The sequence below is a fragment of the Hesperophylax consimilis genome, chromosome 11 (genome assembly GCF_061612785.1).
Source record: "Hesperophylax consimilis isolate HC1 chromosome 11, BYU_Hcon_1.0, whole genome shotgun sequence".
Classification (NCBI taxonomy): Eukaryota; Metazoa; Arthropoda; class Insecta; order Trichoptera; family Limnephilidae; genus Hesperophylax; species Hesperophylax consimilis.
Genome location: NC_142846.1, coordinates 23328718 through 23346400, shown reverse-complemented (window position 1 = coordinate 23346400; position 17683 = coordinate 23328718). Strand labels below are relative to the sequence as shown.

The 17683-nt window shown below is 32.7% G+C and overlaps 1 protein-coding gene and 1 non-coding gene across 2 annotated transcripts in view; both read right to left on the bottom strand.

Moving 5' to 3' along the window:
- Positions 1 to 17683, bottom strand: part of LOC149419930 (uncharacterized) — a 595518-nt gene that overhangs the window by 432125 nt on the left and 145710 nt on the right. The gene's annotated exons all lie outside the window — the stretch shown is intronic.
- Positions 3416 to 3488, bottom strand: TRNAS-CGA (transfer RNA serine (anticodon CGA)). Its single transcript has one exon. It is a non-coding gene; the product is annotated as a tRNA-Ser (tRNA).

Genomic DNA, 17683 nt, shown 5'->3' with positions numbered 1-17683 from the left:
AACATTCACACAGTTCAGAATTCTTTAGGCCCCATTTATGCATCATAAATATACTCACTACGGCTGACTGCAACGGATACAGTTAACGCCTAACATTAAAAAAAATGAACGATTTCTCAAGGCGTTATGGCTCCAGTTTCAGGAAATAATTCGATAAAAATGACACTGTGATTTATCCAATCCCATTAAAGCTTTCAAGTAAAACACAAAATGTGCTTAGCCATATATGCAAGTTTACGTAAAGCATTATCCCTAGGGAGTAACCTTGCCAAACGGTCGGATTTACCGTTACATTGGTGGCGTTTAATTGGATGATCTCCAAGCAGCTCAGCGGGGATCATGACGTTCTACCTAACAAGATAGTTTTACTGCAAGAAAATAAATGTAATGACAAGTGACATTATGGAGAACTGGTGGATAGAAGAAATTAAAAATTACGTTTTTTTTATTTTAACTTCTGAACATTGAAGGTTGTTATAACTTATAACAAGGCTAAAACGAAAAAAAAACCTCAAAGAAACAAATTGTCATCGTGTTATTTTCAGCTTTGCAGTAAGTTTTAAGAGTTATTTATTCAGACATTCAAAAGAAGTTGTCTCGGATCCGATAAACCACCACATACATTATTCAACATATTTTATGGAAAGTATGGATGAGGAAGACGGTTTTGATAATACAGAGCAGTGATTTTACGAAACATGCATTTGGAAACGTTTGAAAAGTATAATTTATAATCACTGAGAAGAATACAAAAAGATATTTAAAATAAACATTGCCTTACTAAAAAGTGTTGTGTAAATATTTCGCGGCGCGTAAGTTTAGAACAGCGAAAAACTTGACTTACTTATTACCATGGCGTTTGTTTGGTTAAAACGGTCTTAAACCAGGCTCGAGGCCGGCTTTACCACATCAACGTTTAACAAGAATGTAAGATTCTAATTAGTAAGACGGTTACCGTTCAACGTTGGCGTGTTAAAGTCAGCCTCAAGCTTGACTTAAGACCGTTTTATCCAAACAAACTCCATGGAATTATTTTGTCCATGCCCAAGGGGTAATTTTTTTTTTTAAATATGGGTAGGTGAAGATTTATGAATGCATGTAGATAAAGCAAGGAGTATGTGCTTTCAATGCTAATCTCATTGGAGAAACATAGTGAGAGTTTGTTAATTAGTTATTGTATTTGCTTCATAAAATGTAACATAAAAGACCTGACACAAAGTTAACCCTCTCGAACACAATAAATTATAATGTTTTCGGTATTTTCGCAATTTGCTATCACCGAGCGCCATCAAAAAAGCCTTAGACCTTTTCAGACCACCGCTGTTAACGGCTGATTGGCTACCTAATAGGACGTAGGTTCTACGCAGGACTTTCCTAATGCAGTCACTCAATCGGCAAATGTTCGGGTTAGGTGGGTACACCATGTAGCCACTACAAATATACGGGCAAATACTAAAGGTTGATAAACGCAGACTGTAATTGCCTATGATATGATGATAACATTAAACAATATTCATTTAAAATTGGTAACTTTCTGTATTTTTAGCAATACCGGAAGAAGTCTGGCGTGCATACAAGAAAAGTGTGCTATATAGAAATATACGAACAACATTCTCGTAGCTTGCCACCTTAGGGAAAAATTCAAATTTATGACAAAGAGAAAATCTCGATAAAAACTCCGTTAATTTATTTAATCACCTCGTTTATGGGATTACTGCAAATTGAAGAGTTATTAATTAATGGAAAAGAGGAATTGATAGTTTCTTGAGTTGCGACAAAATACAAAAACCTGGTTATGGTTATGAAACCTGCAGAGCATGAAATTATTGCGAAATCTCAACAAAAAACCTGGTAAAGGTTATGAAACCTCCATAGTATGAAGTTAGAGCGAAAGCTCAATAAAAATCCTAGTTAAGGTTATGAAACCTCCATAGCATGAAGTTAGGAGTTAAAACCCAACTAAAAATTCGACAAAATCGAAAGAAACATAGCATCGTTGATACGTGCAAAAATATTTATCTGTTGCCTATCCATTTTCAATACAACATAAGGCTTCGCGATGGCATACGAAATAATTCTACTAATGAAACATGCAACTTCATTAACTAAAAAGAAAGGTTTCTTTTTCGTGTATTTTTCAACATCCTCTGCATTGTTAGAATAAATCCCCACTCTACGGTACACTTGGAAGATGAGTAAGTCGTACAAAGGTAACCTTGGTGATTTGTTTACAAAAAGTGACATCATTTTCACCTTCGTCGAAAATCACGTAATAGTAAAATTCCCCAAATATTTGCTTTTTATGGAAGTCTTTCTGGCATATTTCCACGTTGGAAAATCGTAAGATTTTGAAAAAGGTCAGAGTTTTCAACTGGAATACAAGTAAAGCCTGATTCTGAAGTTTATGACAACATCATAACATTCTAACTATGTATTATTTGGTTTCTTAAATACAATTCGACCTTCATTAAAAGTATTCGAATTTAGACCTTCTTGGCTAGTGCAGAGGTCACGGGTTTAAAACCCGGCGAAAACATTATGGTTTGTGATGATTTTCCTTAAACTGTTGTTTTTGTATGGATTACGTAGGTGTTGTGTACCGATATATCTCCTAGTGCCATCGGAATACTTGCATTTTACTGTATGAAATTTTATAATCGCTTAGATAAATAAACAATTGCATTAGATAAAATATATTCATCAGATACTTTGATTTTTGAGATAACAAGTTCGTCATTCATGTTGTCTTCAAAATCATGGGGTTTTTCCAGAATACAGAATATAAATATAAAATTTCGGATGATCTTAACAGAGTGAAAGATACTCGGCAACACATGGTCAGAAACTGGCATTCACGATCAAAACATTGCTTGAAATGGCTTCCGATATGTTTAGTATCCTGAGCTGGTAGTCGGGTAGCTAGATCCGGGCAATTAGGGCTATTAAATATGCGATATTAGGTAAAGATAGCCCTGTGGGCAGGATACTTACCTGAAAGCAGTCAGAAGGCAGAGTTCGATACACAAAGCGGTTAATTAAACAACTTCATCCGTTTTCAACACATATTATACTTAACAAAAAAGTGTAAATATAAGGGTTTATGGTTCTTAAAAGTAAAAATTAATTATTGAGAAATCTTTTCAAAATGATTTCGATTAGATTTTACTTTAGACTATTCCTAGTTAATTTTTATACAATGCTACTTATAGTTTCTGCTATATAAATACTATATACTGCAGGATAATATAAAATTTTATGAACATCAATGAACCCAATCGGTTCAAGAATAACCAAACCAGTCGGAAGTCGTGCATTATCAATCTATTAAAATCGGTTATTCATAAATTATTATAAACAATAATTAGTCGCCTGTAATATCAATACAAATTGAAAACATCTCCCGAGTAAAAATAAATGCCGCCGACGGGAATTGAACCCGCGCCTTCTGATGTCGGGTCAGACCCTCTGGACCACTGAGCCACGTCGGCTTATTTCCAACCCGCCAAATAATTCAAGATGAACTTATACTTCAATCAACAATTACTGATTATTATATTTTTTCACCTGTAAACAATCAACTTTATTTTTTTTTTAATTTTCAATGTGTATTGATATTACAGGCGACTAATTATTGCTTATAATAATTTATTATCCTCTGTGCTATGCGTAAAAACCTTGTCTTATAAACATTAGTTTATCATTAATAAAAATAATCGGTTGTTCATGTACACTCGGCGTCACAAAAATCGCACCTATTGCAAAATATTTTTCAAGGTAGTTTTAACCAGAATTAATCAAAGGTAAGGGTACTGTTATGGTATATAATTTGAAAGATGTTTAAATAAATGGTATGTGTTATTGTTTACCTATGTTAATCAACAAAATAAAACAAGTTAATCGTGGAAGAAGAAAACAGTTTTTATGGAGGCTATATTTTACAGAGAATAGACTACACATAAAATTTCTACCAAAACTAAGTGATTTACTTTAGTTAGTATAATTATTTTTATCAGCTAAAAACGACCTTGATTTTTGTAAGGATTAGAAGAATAAAAGGTTTTTAACGAAATCTAGCCAGAATTATAAACTTTGTGATTTTGGATGATTTAAAACATTATCCAATAAAGGAAACAATAATTCTTTTAAATCTTTAAATAAAAGCAAACAACACTTTTTAATATTTTAATATTTGAAACTGTTATTTCGTGGTGGAATTCCATTATAAATATATATAAAGAACACAATTTTAAACTTTTTTCCACTTGTTTTTTATTTGACCGTGACCGGTTTCAGCCTGTTAGGGCCATCTTCAGACTGGTACAATTTTTGTCTTAAACTAGGGTTTATATACATAGGCAAATTACATTGAGGGGAGGGGTTATCATAGTAGGTTGATTTGAATTATGAGGGGTTTTTCGTGAAATATGATATTTCCCAAATAAGTATTGTTATTAAAATCAAATGAATTTATCTGTAGAACTATGATAATTATGCCTATTAGGACTATCAATTTAAGGATTTACCCAACATAAAGCTATCGGTAATCTATTGTGTGGTTAGGAAACATATTTTAATGGATTTTATATAATTCAAATACATATTTAGGATAGGTGACACACTGATTATAATGGGTATAGCAACGGAGATTTAGCAACTGATTCTAATTTTGTGTTCATAACATTGTTGGAGTTTACTTTTTTAGTTAGGCGGGTTATCTCTAATGACTCTAGCCTATCTAATTTATGACCTTTGTCGCAGGTATGTAAAAATTTTACATCTCTATCCTTGTCAAACGAGTGTTTATTCTCAAGTAAGTGTGCCGCAACATTCGACATTTCTCCTTTGTCATTTACCCAGCTTGAAAAATGTTCTTTTATGCGGGTTTTGAATGATCTACCTGTTTGGCCTATATAGTAAGACGGGCAATTGGCACAGTTGATTTGGTAAACTCCTGAGTTTTCCATTTTATCCCTTTTATCTTTATTATTTATAAGGATTTTACCTAATGAATTTACATTATAGAATGCTGTTTTACAATTGTCTTTATTGGTTATCCTAGATATTTTGTTGGATATATTACCAATAAAAGGTATTTTAACCCATTGTTTTTTTGTGACATCCTTTTCATTGTTGATTGTAAGACCTTGTGATATGATTGCCAGTGTGAGTTTTTTATTCTTTTTCTTTAATAAACTATCTATAAGTTCACTACTATATCCATTATTATTTGCTATGGTTTTAATAACATTGAGTTCATTATTATAATTTATACAATTCAGGGGTATATGTAAGAGTCTGTGAATGAGTGAGTTAAATACTGATAACTTGTGAGAAATGTGGTGTCTAGATGTGTTATGTATAATGTTGTCGCTGTATGTTGGTTTTCTGTAAATTGTAAATTCTAATTTATTATTAATTATTTCAATACCTATGTCTAAAAAATTAATTTTATTTCCCCCCATTTCCATTGTAAATTGGATGGCTTTGTTGATTTTATTAATTTCTTCTAGAAAATTATCTAATTGTCTGTGAGTTCCCGTCCAGATAATTAAAATGTCATCTACGTATCTACGATAGAAGGTAACATTTTTAAATGATTTTAATTTTTCTATCTGTTCTTCCATGTGATCCATGAAAAATTCGGCCAGCACCGGTGATATCGGGCTGCCCATGGCTAGTCCATTAGATTGAATATAAAAATTATCATTAAATCTAAAGAAGTTTTGTTCTATACATGTATTTAGTATTTCAGTTATTTCTTTCCGTTCTATCAAATTAGTATTACGTTTTTCCATGTAGTTGTTAATAATTATCTTTAATTCGTTTGTCGGTATGTTAGAAAATAGGCTGACAACATCAAACGAAACCAGAGTGGCATTGTTAGGTATGTTTATGTCTTTGATGAGGTCTATAAGTTGTAGGGAATTTATTATGCCGTATTTTGATTTAAAATTGAGAGTGTTTTTGATGATTCTATTTCCAAATTTTGCTAATTTATAGGCAGGAGCTGAATTGTATGATACTACTGGTCTTACTGGCATGTTATTTTTATGTACTTTAGGTTGTCCATAAAGGCGTGGGCATTGGGGGTTCATAACAGATAGACTATTTTTATGGAATTTGTTCTTAATAAGGACTTTGCTAGAGTTTAAGATTGAGTTTACATCAGATGCGAATTTCGAGGTGGGGTCCTTTTTCAATAGGGTTACTTTACTAGTGTCCAGCACATCTTGGACTTTTTCTATGTAATCTGATTTGTTTAAGATTACTGTACTATTTCCTTTATCTGCTTTTGAGATAATAAGGTTGTTTTGTTTGATTTTACTTTTTAATGATTTTATTGTGTGTGCTTCGCTTGAAAATTTACCCTCAGTCGTTGCTTTTTTAATTATTTTAGCGCATAGGTATTTATTGCTATAGTCTGACGTTGCTATATCTGTGTCTATAGCTAGATTCTCGAGATCTTTTAATTGAAGTGGTAAGTTTGGGCAGTATTTTAAACCTTTTTCAAGCATTTTAATTTCGGTATCATTAAATTCTACATCGGTTGTATTTACTACCTTATCGTAAAATAATAGGGTGGGTGAATTTACTGTCTTTTCCGTAGGTGTTAATTTAACTTGTTTTTCTGTCCAATATGTTAGTTTTTTAAGTTGTCTTTGGTAAGTTGCGTGTATTTTATTGTTAACCATAAGGGTAGTATCATTAAAAAGACAGTCAAATTCTACGGGGTGTAGTTGTGATGTGAGTGCAGTGTGTACATAATATAAATAATTATTTACGTTATCTCTAATGTTGTACCATTTCTTTATCTCCTGTGTGGTCCATGTTCTGTGGGCTGCGGTAACTGCAAGTTTGGCTGCTTTGCTGTCCGTGTTCGTCTTGATGTTGATGTATTTAGGTATTATACCCCGTTTTTTGCATTCTCGATTGAACCACAAATGTTGTGAAGCCATCCGTCGTTTAAGAATGAGTTTTTTGTAGAGTCTCTTCAGTGTCGCTGTGTTTGCACTTTTTAATATTTGAAACTGTTATTTCGTGGTGGAATTCCATTATAAATATATATAAAGAACACAATTTTAAACTTTTTTCCACTTGTTTTTTATTTGACCGTGACCGGTTTCAGCCTGTTAGGGCCATCTTCAGACTGGTACAATTTTTGTCTTAAACTAGGGTTTATATACATAGGCAAATTACATTGAGGGGAGGGGTTATCATAGTAGGTTGATTTGAATTATGAGGGGTTTTTCGTGAAATATGATATTTCCCAAATAAGTATTGTTATTAAAATCAAATGAATTTATCTGTAGAACTATGATAATTATGCCTATTAGGACTATCAATTTAAGGATTTACCCAACATAAAGCTATCGGTAATCTATTGTGTGGTTAGGAAACATATTTTAATGGATTTTATATAATTCAAATACATATTTAGGATAGGTGACACACTGATTATAATGGGTATAGCAACGGAGATTTAGCAACTGATTCTAATTTTGTGTTCATAACATTGTTGGAGTTTACTTTTTTAGTTAGGCGGGTTATCTCTAATGACTCTAGCCTATCTAATTTATGACCTTTGTCGCAGGTATGTAAAAATTTTACATCTCTATCCTTGTCAAACGAGTGTTTATTCTCAAGTAAGTGTGCCGCAACATTCGACATTTCTCCTTTGTCATTTACCCAGCTTGAAAAATGTTCTTTTATGCGGGTTTTGAATGATCTACCTGTTTGGCCTATATAGTAAGACGGGCAATTGGCACAGTTGATTTGGTAAACTCCTGAGTTTTCCATTTTATCCCTTTTATCTTTATTATTTATAAGGATTTTACCTAATGAATTTACATTATAGAATGCTGTTTTACAATTGTCTTTATTGGTTATCCTAGATATTTTGTTGGATATATTACCAATAAAAGGTATTTTAACCCATTGTTTTTTTGTGACATCCTTTTCATTGTTGATTGTAAGACCTTGTGATATGATTGCCAGTGTGAGTTTTTTATTCTTTTTCTTTAATAAACTATCTATAAGTTCACTACTATATCCATTATTATTTGCTATGGTTTTAATAACATTGAGTTCATTATTATAATTTATACAATTCAGGGGTATATGTAAGAGTCTGTGAATGAGTGAGTTAAATACTGATAACTTGTGAGAAATGTGGTGTCTAGATGTGTTATGTATAATGTTGTCGCTGTATGTTGGTTTTCTGTAAATTGTAAATTCTAATTTATTATTAATTATTTCAATACCTATGTCTAAAAAATTAATTTTATTTCCCCCCATTTCCATTGTAAATTGGATGGCTTTGTTGATTTTATTAATTTCTTCTAGAAAATTATCTAATTGTCTGTGAGTTCCCGTCCAGATAATTAAAATGTCATCTACGTATCTACGATAGAAGGTAACATTTTTAAATGATTTTAATTTTTCTATCTGTTCTTCCATGTGATCCATGAAAAATTCGGCCAGCACCGGTGATATCGGGCTGCCCATGGCTAGTCCATTAGATTGAATATAAAAATTATCATTAAATCTAAAGAAGTTTTGTTCTATACATGTATTTAGTATTTCAGTTATTTCTTTCCGTTCTATCAAATTAGTATTACGTTTTTCCATGTAGTTGTTAATAATTATCTTTAATTCGTTTGTCGGTATGTTAGAAAATAGGCTGACAACATCAAACGAAACCAGAGTGGCATTGTTAGGTATGTTTATGTCTTTGATGAGGTCTATAAGTTGTAGGGAATTTATTATGCCGTATTTTGATTTAAAATTGAGAGTGTTTTTGATGATTCTATTTCCAAATTTTGCTAATTTATAGGCAGGAGCTGAATTGTATGATACTACTGGTCTTACTGGCATGTTATTTTTATGTACTTTAGGTTGTCCATAAAGGCGTGGGCATTGGGGGTTCATAACAGATAGACTATTTTTATGGAATTTGTTCTTAATAAGGACTTTGCTAGAGTTTAAGATTGAGTTTACATCAGATGCGAATTTCGAGGTGGGGTCCTTTTTCAATAGGGTTACTTTACTAGTGTCCAGCACATCTTGGACTTTTTCTATGTAATCTGATTTGTTTAAGATTACTGTACTATTTCCTTTATCTGCTTTTGAGATAATAAGGTTGTTTTGTTTGATTTTACTTTTTAATGATTTTATTGTGTGTGCTTCGCTTGAAAATTTACCCTCAGTCGTTGCTTTTTTAATTATTTTAGCGCATAGGTATTTATTGCTATAGTCTGACGTTGCTATATCTGTGTCTATAGCTAGATTCTCGAGATCTTTTAATTGAAGTGGTAAGTTTGGGCAGTATTTTAAACCTTTTTCAAGCATTTTAATTTCGGTATCATTAAATTCTACATCGGTTGTATTTACTACCTTATCGTAAAATAATAGGGTGGGTGAATTTACTGTCTTTTCCGTAGGTGTTAATTTAACTTGTTTTTCTGTCCAATATGTTAGTTTTTTAAGTTGTCTTTGGTAAGTTGCGTGTATTTTATTGTTAACCATAAGGGTAGTATCATTAAAAAGACAGTCAAATTCTACGGGGTGTAGTTGTGATGTGAGTGCAGTGTGTACATAATATAAATAATTATTTACGTTATCTCTAATGTTGTACCATTTCTTTATCTCCTGTGTGGTCCATGTTCTGTGGGCTGCGGTAACTGCAAGTTTGGCTGCTTTGCTGTCCGTGTTCGTCTTGATGTTGATGTATTTAGGTATTATACCCCGTTTTTTGCATTCTCGATTGAACCACAAATGTTGTGAAGCCATCCGTCGTTTAAGAATGAGTTTTTTGTAGAGTCTCTTCAGTGTCGCTGTGTTTGCACTTTTTAATATTTGAAACTGTTATTTCGTGGTGGAATTCCATTATAAATATATATAAAGAACACAATTTTAAACTTTTTTCCACTTGTTTTTTATTTGACCGTGACCGGTTTCAGCCTGTTAGGGCCAAACTTTGACTGTCTTTTTAATGATACTACCCTTATGGTTAACAATAAAATACACGCAACTTACCAAAGACAACTTAAAAAACTAACATATTGGACAGAAAAACAAGTTAAATTAACACCTACGGAAAAGACAGTAAATTCACCCACCCTATTATTTTACGATAAGGTAGTAAATACAACCGATGTAGAATTTAATGATACCGAAATTAAAATGCTTGAAAAAGGTTTAAAATACTGCCCAAACTTACCACTTCAATTAAAAGATCTCGAGAATCTAGCTATAGACACAGATATAGCAACGTCAGACTATAGCAATAAATACCTATGCGCTAAAATAATTAAAAAAGCAACGACTGAGGGTAAATTTTCAAGCGAAGCACACACAATAAAATCATTAAAAAGTAAAATCAAACAAAACAACCTTATTATCTCAAAAGCAGATAAAGGAAATAGTACAGTAATCTTAAACAAATCAGATTACATAGAAAAAGTCCAAGATGTGCTGGACACTAGTAAAGTAACCCTATTGAAAAAGGACCCCACCTCGAAATTCGCATCTGATGTAAACTCAATCTTAAACTCTAGCAAAGTCCTTATTAAGAACAAATTCCATAAAAATAGTCTATCTGTTATGAACCCCCAATGCCCACGCCTTTATGGACAACCTAAAGTACATAAAAATAACATGCCAGTAAGACCAGTAGTATCATACAATTCAGCTCCTGCCTATAAATTAGCAAAATTTGGAAATAGAATCATCAAAAACACTCTCAATTTTAAATCAAAATACGGCATAATAAATTCCCTACAACTTATAGACCTCATCAAAGACATAAACATACCTAACAATGCCACTCTGGTTTCGTTTGATGTTGTCAGCCTATTTTCTAACATACCGACAAACGAATTAAAGATAATTATTAACAACTACATGGAAAAACGTAATACTAATTTGATAGAACGGAAAGAAATAACTGAAATACTAAATACATGTATAGAACAAAACTTCTTTAGATTTAATGATAATTTTTATATTCAATCTAATGGACTAGCCATGGGCAGCCCGATATCACCGGTGCTGGCCGAATTTTTCATGGATCACATGGAAGAACAGATAGAAAAATTAAAATCATTTAAAAATGTTACCTTCTATCGTAGATACGTAGATGACATTTTAATTATCTGGACGGGAACTCACAGACAATTAGATAATTTTCTAGAAGAAATTAATAAAATCAACAAAGCCATCCAATTTACAATGGAAATGGGGGGAAATAAAATTAATTTTTTAGACATAGGTATTGAAATAATTAATAATAAATTAGAATTTACAATTTACAGAAAACCAACATACAGCGACAACATTATACATAACACATCTAGACACCACATTTCTCACAAGTTATCAGTATTTAACTCACTCATTCACAGACTCTTACATATACCCCTGAATTGTATAAATTATAATAATGAACTCAATGTTATTAAAACCATAGCAAATAATAATGGATATAGTAGTGAACTTATAGATAGTTTATTAAAGAAAAAGAATAAAAAACTCACACTGGCAATCATATCACAAGGTCTTACAATCAACAATGAAAAGGATGTCACAAAAAAACAATGGGTTAAAATACCTTTTATTGGTAATATATCCAACAAAATATCTAGGATAACCAATAAAGACAATTGTAAAACAGCATTCTATAATGTAAATTCATTAGGTAAAATCCTTATAAATAATAAAGATAAAAGGGATAAAATGGAAAACTCAGGAGTTTACCAAATCAACTGTGCCAATTGCCCGTCTTACTATATAGGCCAAACAGGTAGATCATTCAAAACCCGCATAAAAGAACATTTTTCAAGCTGGGTAAATGACAAAGGAGAAATGTCGAATGTTGCGGCACACTTACTTGAGAATAAACACTCGTTTGACAAGGATAGAGATGTAAAATTTTTACATACCTGCGACAAAGGTCATAAATTAGATAGGCTAGAGTCATTAGAGATAACCCGCCTAACTAAAAAAGTAAACTCCAACAATGTTATGAACACAAAATTAGAATCAGTTGCTAAATCTCCGTTGCTATACCCATTATAATCAGTGTGTCACCTATCCTAAATATGTATTTGAATTATATAAAATCCATTAAAATATGTTTCCTAACCACACAATAGATTACCGATAGCTTTATGTTGGGTAAATCCTTAAATTGATAGTCCTAATAGGCATAATTATCATAGTTCTACAGATAAATTCATTTGATTTTAATAACAATACTTATTTGGGAAATATCATATTTCACGAAAAACCCCTCATAATTCAAATCAACCTACTATGATAACCCCTCCCCTCAATGTAATTTGCCTATGTATATAAACCCTAGTTTAAGACAAAAATTGTACCAGTCTGAAGATGGCCCTAACAGGCTGAAACCGGTCACGGTCAAATAAAAAACAAGTGGAAAAAAGTTTAAAATTGTGTTCTTTATATATATTTATAATGGAATTCCACCACGAAATAACAGTTTCAAATATTAAAAAGTGCAAACACAGCGACACTGAAGAGACTCTACAAAAAACTCATTCTTAAACGACGGATGGCTTCACAACATTTGTGGTTCAATCGAGAATGCAAAAAACGGGGTATAATACCTAAATACATCAACATCAAGACGAACACGGACAGCAAAGCAGCCAAACTTGCAGTTACCGCAGCCCACAGAACATGGACCACACAGGAGATAAAGAAATGGTACAACATTAGAGATAACGTAAATAATTATTTATATTATGTACACACTGCACTCACATCACAACTACACCCCGTAGAATTTGACTGTCTTTTTAATGATACTACCCTTATGGTTAACAATAAAATACACGCAACTTACCAAAGACAACTTAAAAAACTAACATATTGGACAGAAAAACAAGTTAAATTAACACCTACGGAAAAGACAGTAAATTCACCCACCCTATTATTTTACGATAAGGTAGTAAATACAACCGATGTAGAATTTAATGATACCGAAATTAAAATGCTTGAAAAAGGTTTAAAATACTGCCCAAACTTACCACTTCAATTAAAAGATCTCGAGAATCTAGCTATAGACACAGATATAGCAACGTCAGACTATAGCAATAAATACCTATGCGCTAAAATAATTAAAAAAGCAACGACTGAGGGTAAATTTTCAAGCGAAGCACACACAATAAAATCATTAAAAAGTAAAATCAAACAAAACAACCTTATTATCTCAAAAGCAGATAAAGGAAATAGTACAGTAATCTTAAACAAATCAGATTACATAGAAAAAGTCCAAGATGTGCTGGACACTAGTAAAGTAACCCTATTGAAAAAGGACCCCACCTCGAAATTCGCATCTGATGTAAACTCAATCTTAAACTCTAGCAAAGTCCTTATTAAGAACAAATTCCATAAAAATAGTCTATCTGTTATGAACCCCCAATGCCCACGCCTTTATGGACAACCTAAAGTACATAAAAATAACATGCCAGTAAGACCAGTAGTATCATACAATTCAGCTCCTGCCTATAAATTAGCAAAATTTGGAAATAGAATCATCAAAAACACTCTCAATTTTAAATCAAAATACGGCATAATAAATTCCCTACAACTTATAGACCTCATCAAAGACATAAACATACCTAACAATGCCACTCTGGTTTCGTTTGATGTTGTCAGCCTATTTTCTAACATACCGACAAACGAATTAAAGATAATTATTAACAACTACATGGAAAAACGTAATACTAATTTGATAGAACGGAAAGAAATAACTGAAATACTAAATACATGTATAGAACAAAACTTCTTTAGATTTAATGATAATTTTTATATTCAATCTAATGGACTAGCCATGGGCAGCCCGATATCACCGGTGCTGGCCGAATTTTTCATGGATCACATGGAAGAACAGATAGAAAAATTAAAATCATTTAAAAATGTTACCTTCTATCGTAGATACGTAGATGACATTTTAATTATCTGGACGGGAACTCACAGACAATTAGATAATTTTCTAGAAGAAATTAATAAAATCAACAAAGCCATCCAATTTACAATGGAAATGGGGGGAAATAAAATTAATTTTTTAGACATAGGTATTGAAATAATTAATAATAAATTAGAATTTACAATTTACAGAAAACCAACATACAGCGACAACATTATACATAACACATCTAGACACCACATTTCTCACAAGTTATCAGTATTTAACTCACTCATTCACAGACTCTTACATATACCCCTGAATTGTATAAATTATAATAATGAACTCAATGTTATTAAAACCATAGCAAATAATAATGGATATAGTAGTGAACTTATAGATAGTTTATTAAAGAAAAAGAATAAAAAACTCACACTGGCAATCATATCACAAGGTCTTACAATCAACAATGAAAAGGATGTCACAAAAAAACAATGGGTTAAAATACCTTTTATTGGTAATATATCCAACAAAATATCTAGGATAACCAATAAAGACAATTGTAAAACAGCATTCTATAATGTAAATTCATTAGGTAAAATCCTTATAAATAATAAAGATAAAAGGGATAAAATGGAAAACTCAGGAGTTTACCAAATCAACTGTGCCAATTGCCCGTCTTACTAAAGGGTGATTTTTTAAGAGCTTGATAACTTTTTTTTTAAAAAAAACGCATAAAATTTGCAAAATCTCATCGGTTCTTTATTTGAAACGTTAGATTGGTCCATGACATTTACTTTTTGAAGATAATTTCATTTAAATGTTGACCGCGGCTGCGTCTTAGGTGGTCCATTCGGAAAGTCCAATTTTGGGCAACTTTTTCGAGCATTTCGGCCGGAATAGCCCGAATTTCTTCGGAAATGTTGTCTTCCAAAGCTGGAATAGTTGCTGGCTTATTTCTGTAGACTTTAGACTTGACGTAGCCCCACAAAAAATAGTCTAAAGGCGTCAAATCGCATGATCTTGGTGGCCAACTTACCGGTCCATTTCTTGAGATGAATTGTTCTCCGAAGTTTTCCCTCAAAATGGCCATAGAATCGCGAGCTGTGTGGCATGTAGCGCCATCTTGTTGAAACCACATGTCAACCAAGTTCAGTTCTTCCATTTTTGGCAACAAAAAGTTTGTTAGCATCGAACGATAGCGATCGCCATTCACCGTAACGTTGCGTCCAACAGCATCTTTGAAAAAATACGGTCCAATGATTCCACCAGCGTACAAACCACACCAAACAGTGCATTTTTCGGGATGCATGGGCAGTTCTTGAACGGCTTCTGGTTGCTCTTCACTCCAAATGCGGCAATTTTGCTTATTTACGTAGCCATTCAACCAGAAATGAGCCTCATCGCTGAACAAAATTTGTCGATAAAAAAGCGGATTTTCTGCCAACTTTTCTAGGGCCCATTCACTGAAAATTCGACGTTGTGGCAGATCGTTCGGCTTCAGTTCTTGCACGAGCTGTATTTTATACGGTTTTACACCAAGATCTTTGCGTAAAATCTTCCATGTGGTCGAATAACACAAACCCAATTGCTGCGAACGGCGACGAATCGACATTTCACGGTCTTCAGCAACACTCTCAGAAACAGACGCAATATTCTCTTCTGTACGCACTGTACGCATTCGTGTGGTTGGTTTAATGTCCAATAAAGTAAACTGAGTGCGAAACTTGGTCACAATCGCATTAATTGTTTGCTCACTTGGTCGATTATGTAGACCATAAATCGGACGTAAAGCGCGAAACACATTTCGAACCGAACACTGATTTTGGTAATAAAATTCAATGATTTGCAAGCGTTGCTCGTTAGTAAGTCTATTCATGATGAAATGTCAAAGCATACTGAGCATCTTTCTCTTTGACACCATGTCTGAAATCCCACGTGATCTGTCAAATACTAATGCATGAAAATCCTAACCTCAAAAAAATCACGCGTTATATAGGCCAAACAGGTAGATCATTCAAAACCCGCATAAAAGAACATTTTTCAAGCTGGGTAAATGACAAAGGAGAAATGTCGAATGTTGCGGCACACTTACTTGAGAATAAACACTCGTTTGACAAGGATAGAGATGTAAAATTTTTACATACCTGCGACAAAGGTCATAAATTAGATAGGCTAGAGTCATTAGAGATAACCCGCCTAACTAAAAAAGTAAACTCCAACAATGTTATGAACACAAAATTAGAATCAGTTGCTAAATCTCCGTTGCTATACCCATTATAATCAGTGTGTCACCTATCCTAAATATGTATTTGAATTATATAAAATCCATTAAAATATGTTTCCTAACCACACAATAGATTACCGATAGCTTTATGTTGGGTAAATCCTTAAATTGATAGTCCTAATAGGCATAATTATCATAGTTCTACAGATAAATTCATTTGATTTTAATAACAATACTTATTTGGGAAATATCATATTTCACGAAAAACCCCTCATAATTCAAATCAACCTACTATGTTAACCCCTCCCCTCAATGTAATTTGCCTATGTATATAAACCCTAGTTTAAGACAAAAATTGTACCAGTCTGAAGATGGCCCTAACAGGCTGAAACCGGTCACGGTCAAATAAAAAACAAGTGGAAAAAAGTTTAAAATTGTGTTCTTTATATATATTCAAACAACACTTGCCCGAAATAATAAAAATACAAGATATTTTTTGGTAGCCGGCAGTAATTTCGAGAAATTACAACACAAATCCGATACAACGGTGATTGTTTTTATTTAGTATCATGACAAGTATGATCGAGTTGAATTCGGTAGCTGAGAATCGAATTGTAGAGTTTTTCAGAAAATATGATAAACATTTATCTATTTTCTATTAGCGCAGATAAAAATGTTATGTGGTAAAAATAAACGCACTAGTCTTTCTTTGTTCTGAGAAAATGTCTTGGAAATGATGTCCTGAATATTTAGGAAGAATAAAATAGTGGGACACTAGCAGTTAAAAACCCGTTCGCGGGTTTTTTGCTGCTAGGCCCTGCGGACGGCACTTAATAGGGCTTCGCCCAGTTTAAGTAATACTAACAACAGTTATCCTATAATAACCTTACCTAACCTATCATAACATATCATTTTATTATGCATATTAGTACATGTACATTTTATTATACATATAAATACATGTCAGATTAGAGATTTGTTGGTTAATTTTACAACCAACGAAGCGTTTCTAGCTTTCGATTGTGTTTCATATTTTTTTATTGGGTTGGCAGTGCCTATACTTCCTACGAACACACGCGTATTATGCGTTAACTTCATATCGGTGTTCTGTAAAAATGGTGCGAAATTATTATTTACGTAAATAAAATTAAATATCAATATTTTTTAAATCGTAAATGCAACTTTGTTGGTTATTGTCCTTAAGTTGAATCAGATGTTTTTTTTTTCTTTTTAAATGCGCATTAAAACGGTAGTTTGAATAGATTAAATTGTACGTATTTGTTATGGATTATTTCAAATGAAATTATTCGCTATTATGCCGCCAGAGGTGCGCTCTGTCGGCCAATAGGGAAACTACTCCAGGGGCCGGTAAAGGAGGGATTTATATTTTCAAGGAACGAATGTGTGATGTTTTGCGCGAACGCTATGCGGAATTTACCCGAAACATGAGATTTGAATTCGACCAATCAGAGGGCCGAAACCATCTAGACGTTGGCGTCATAATCATATACTAACGAGCAGTA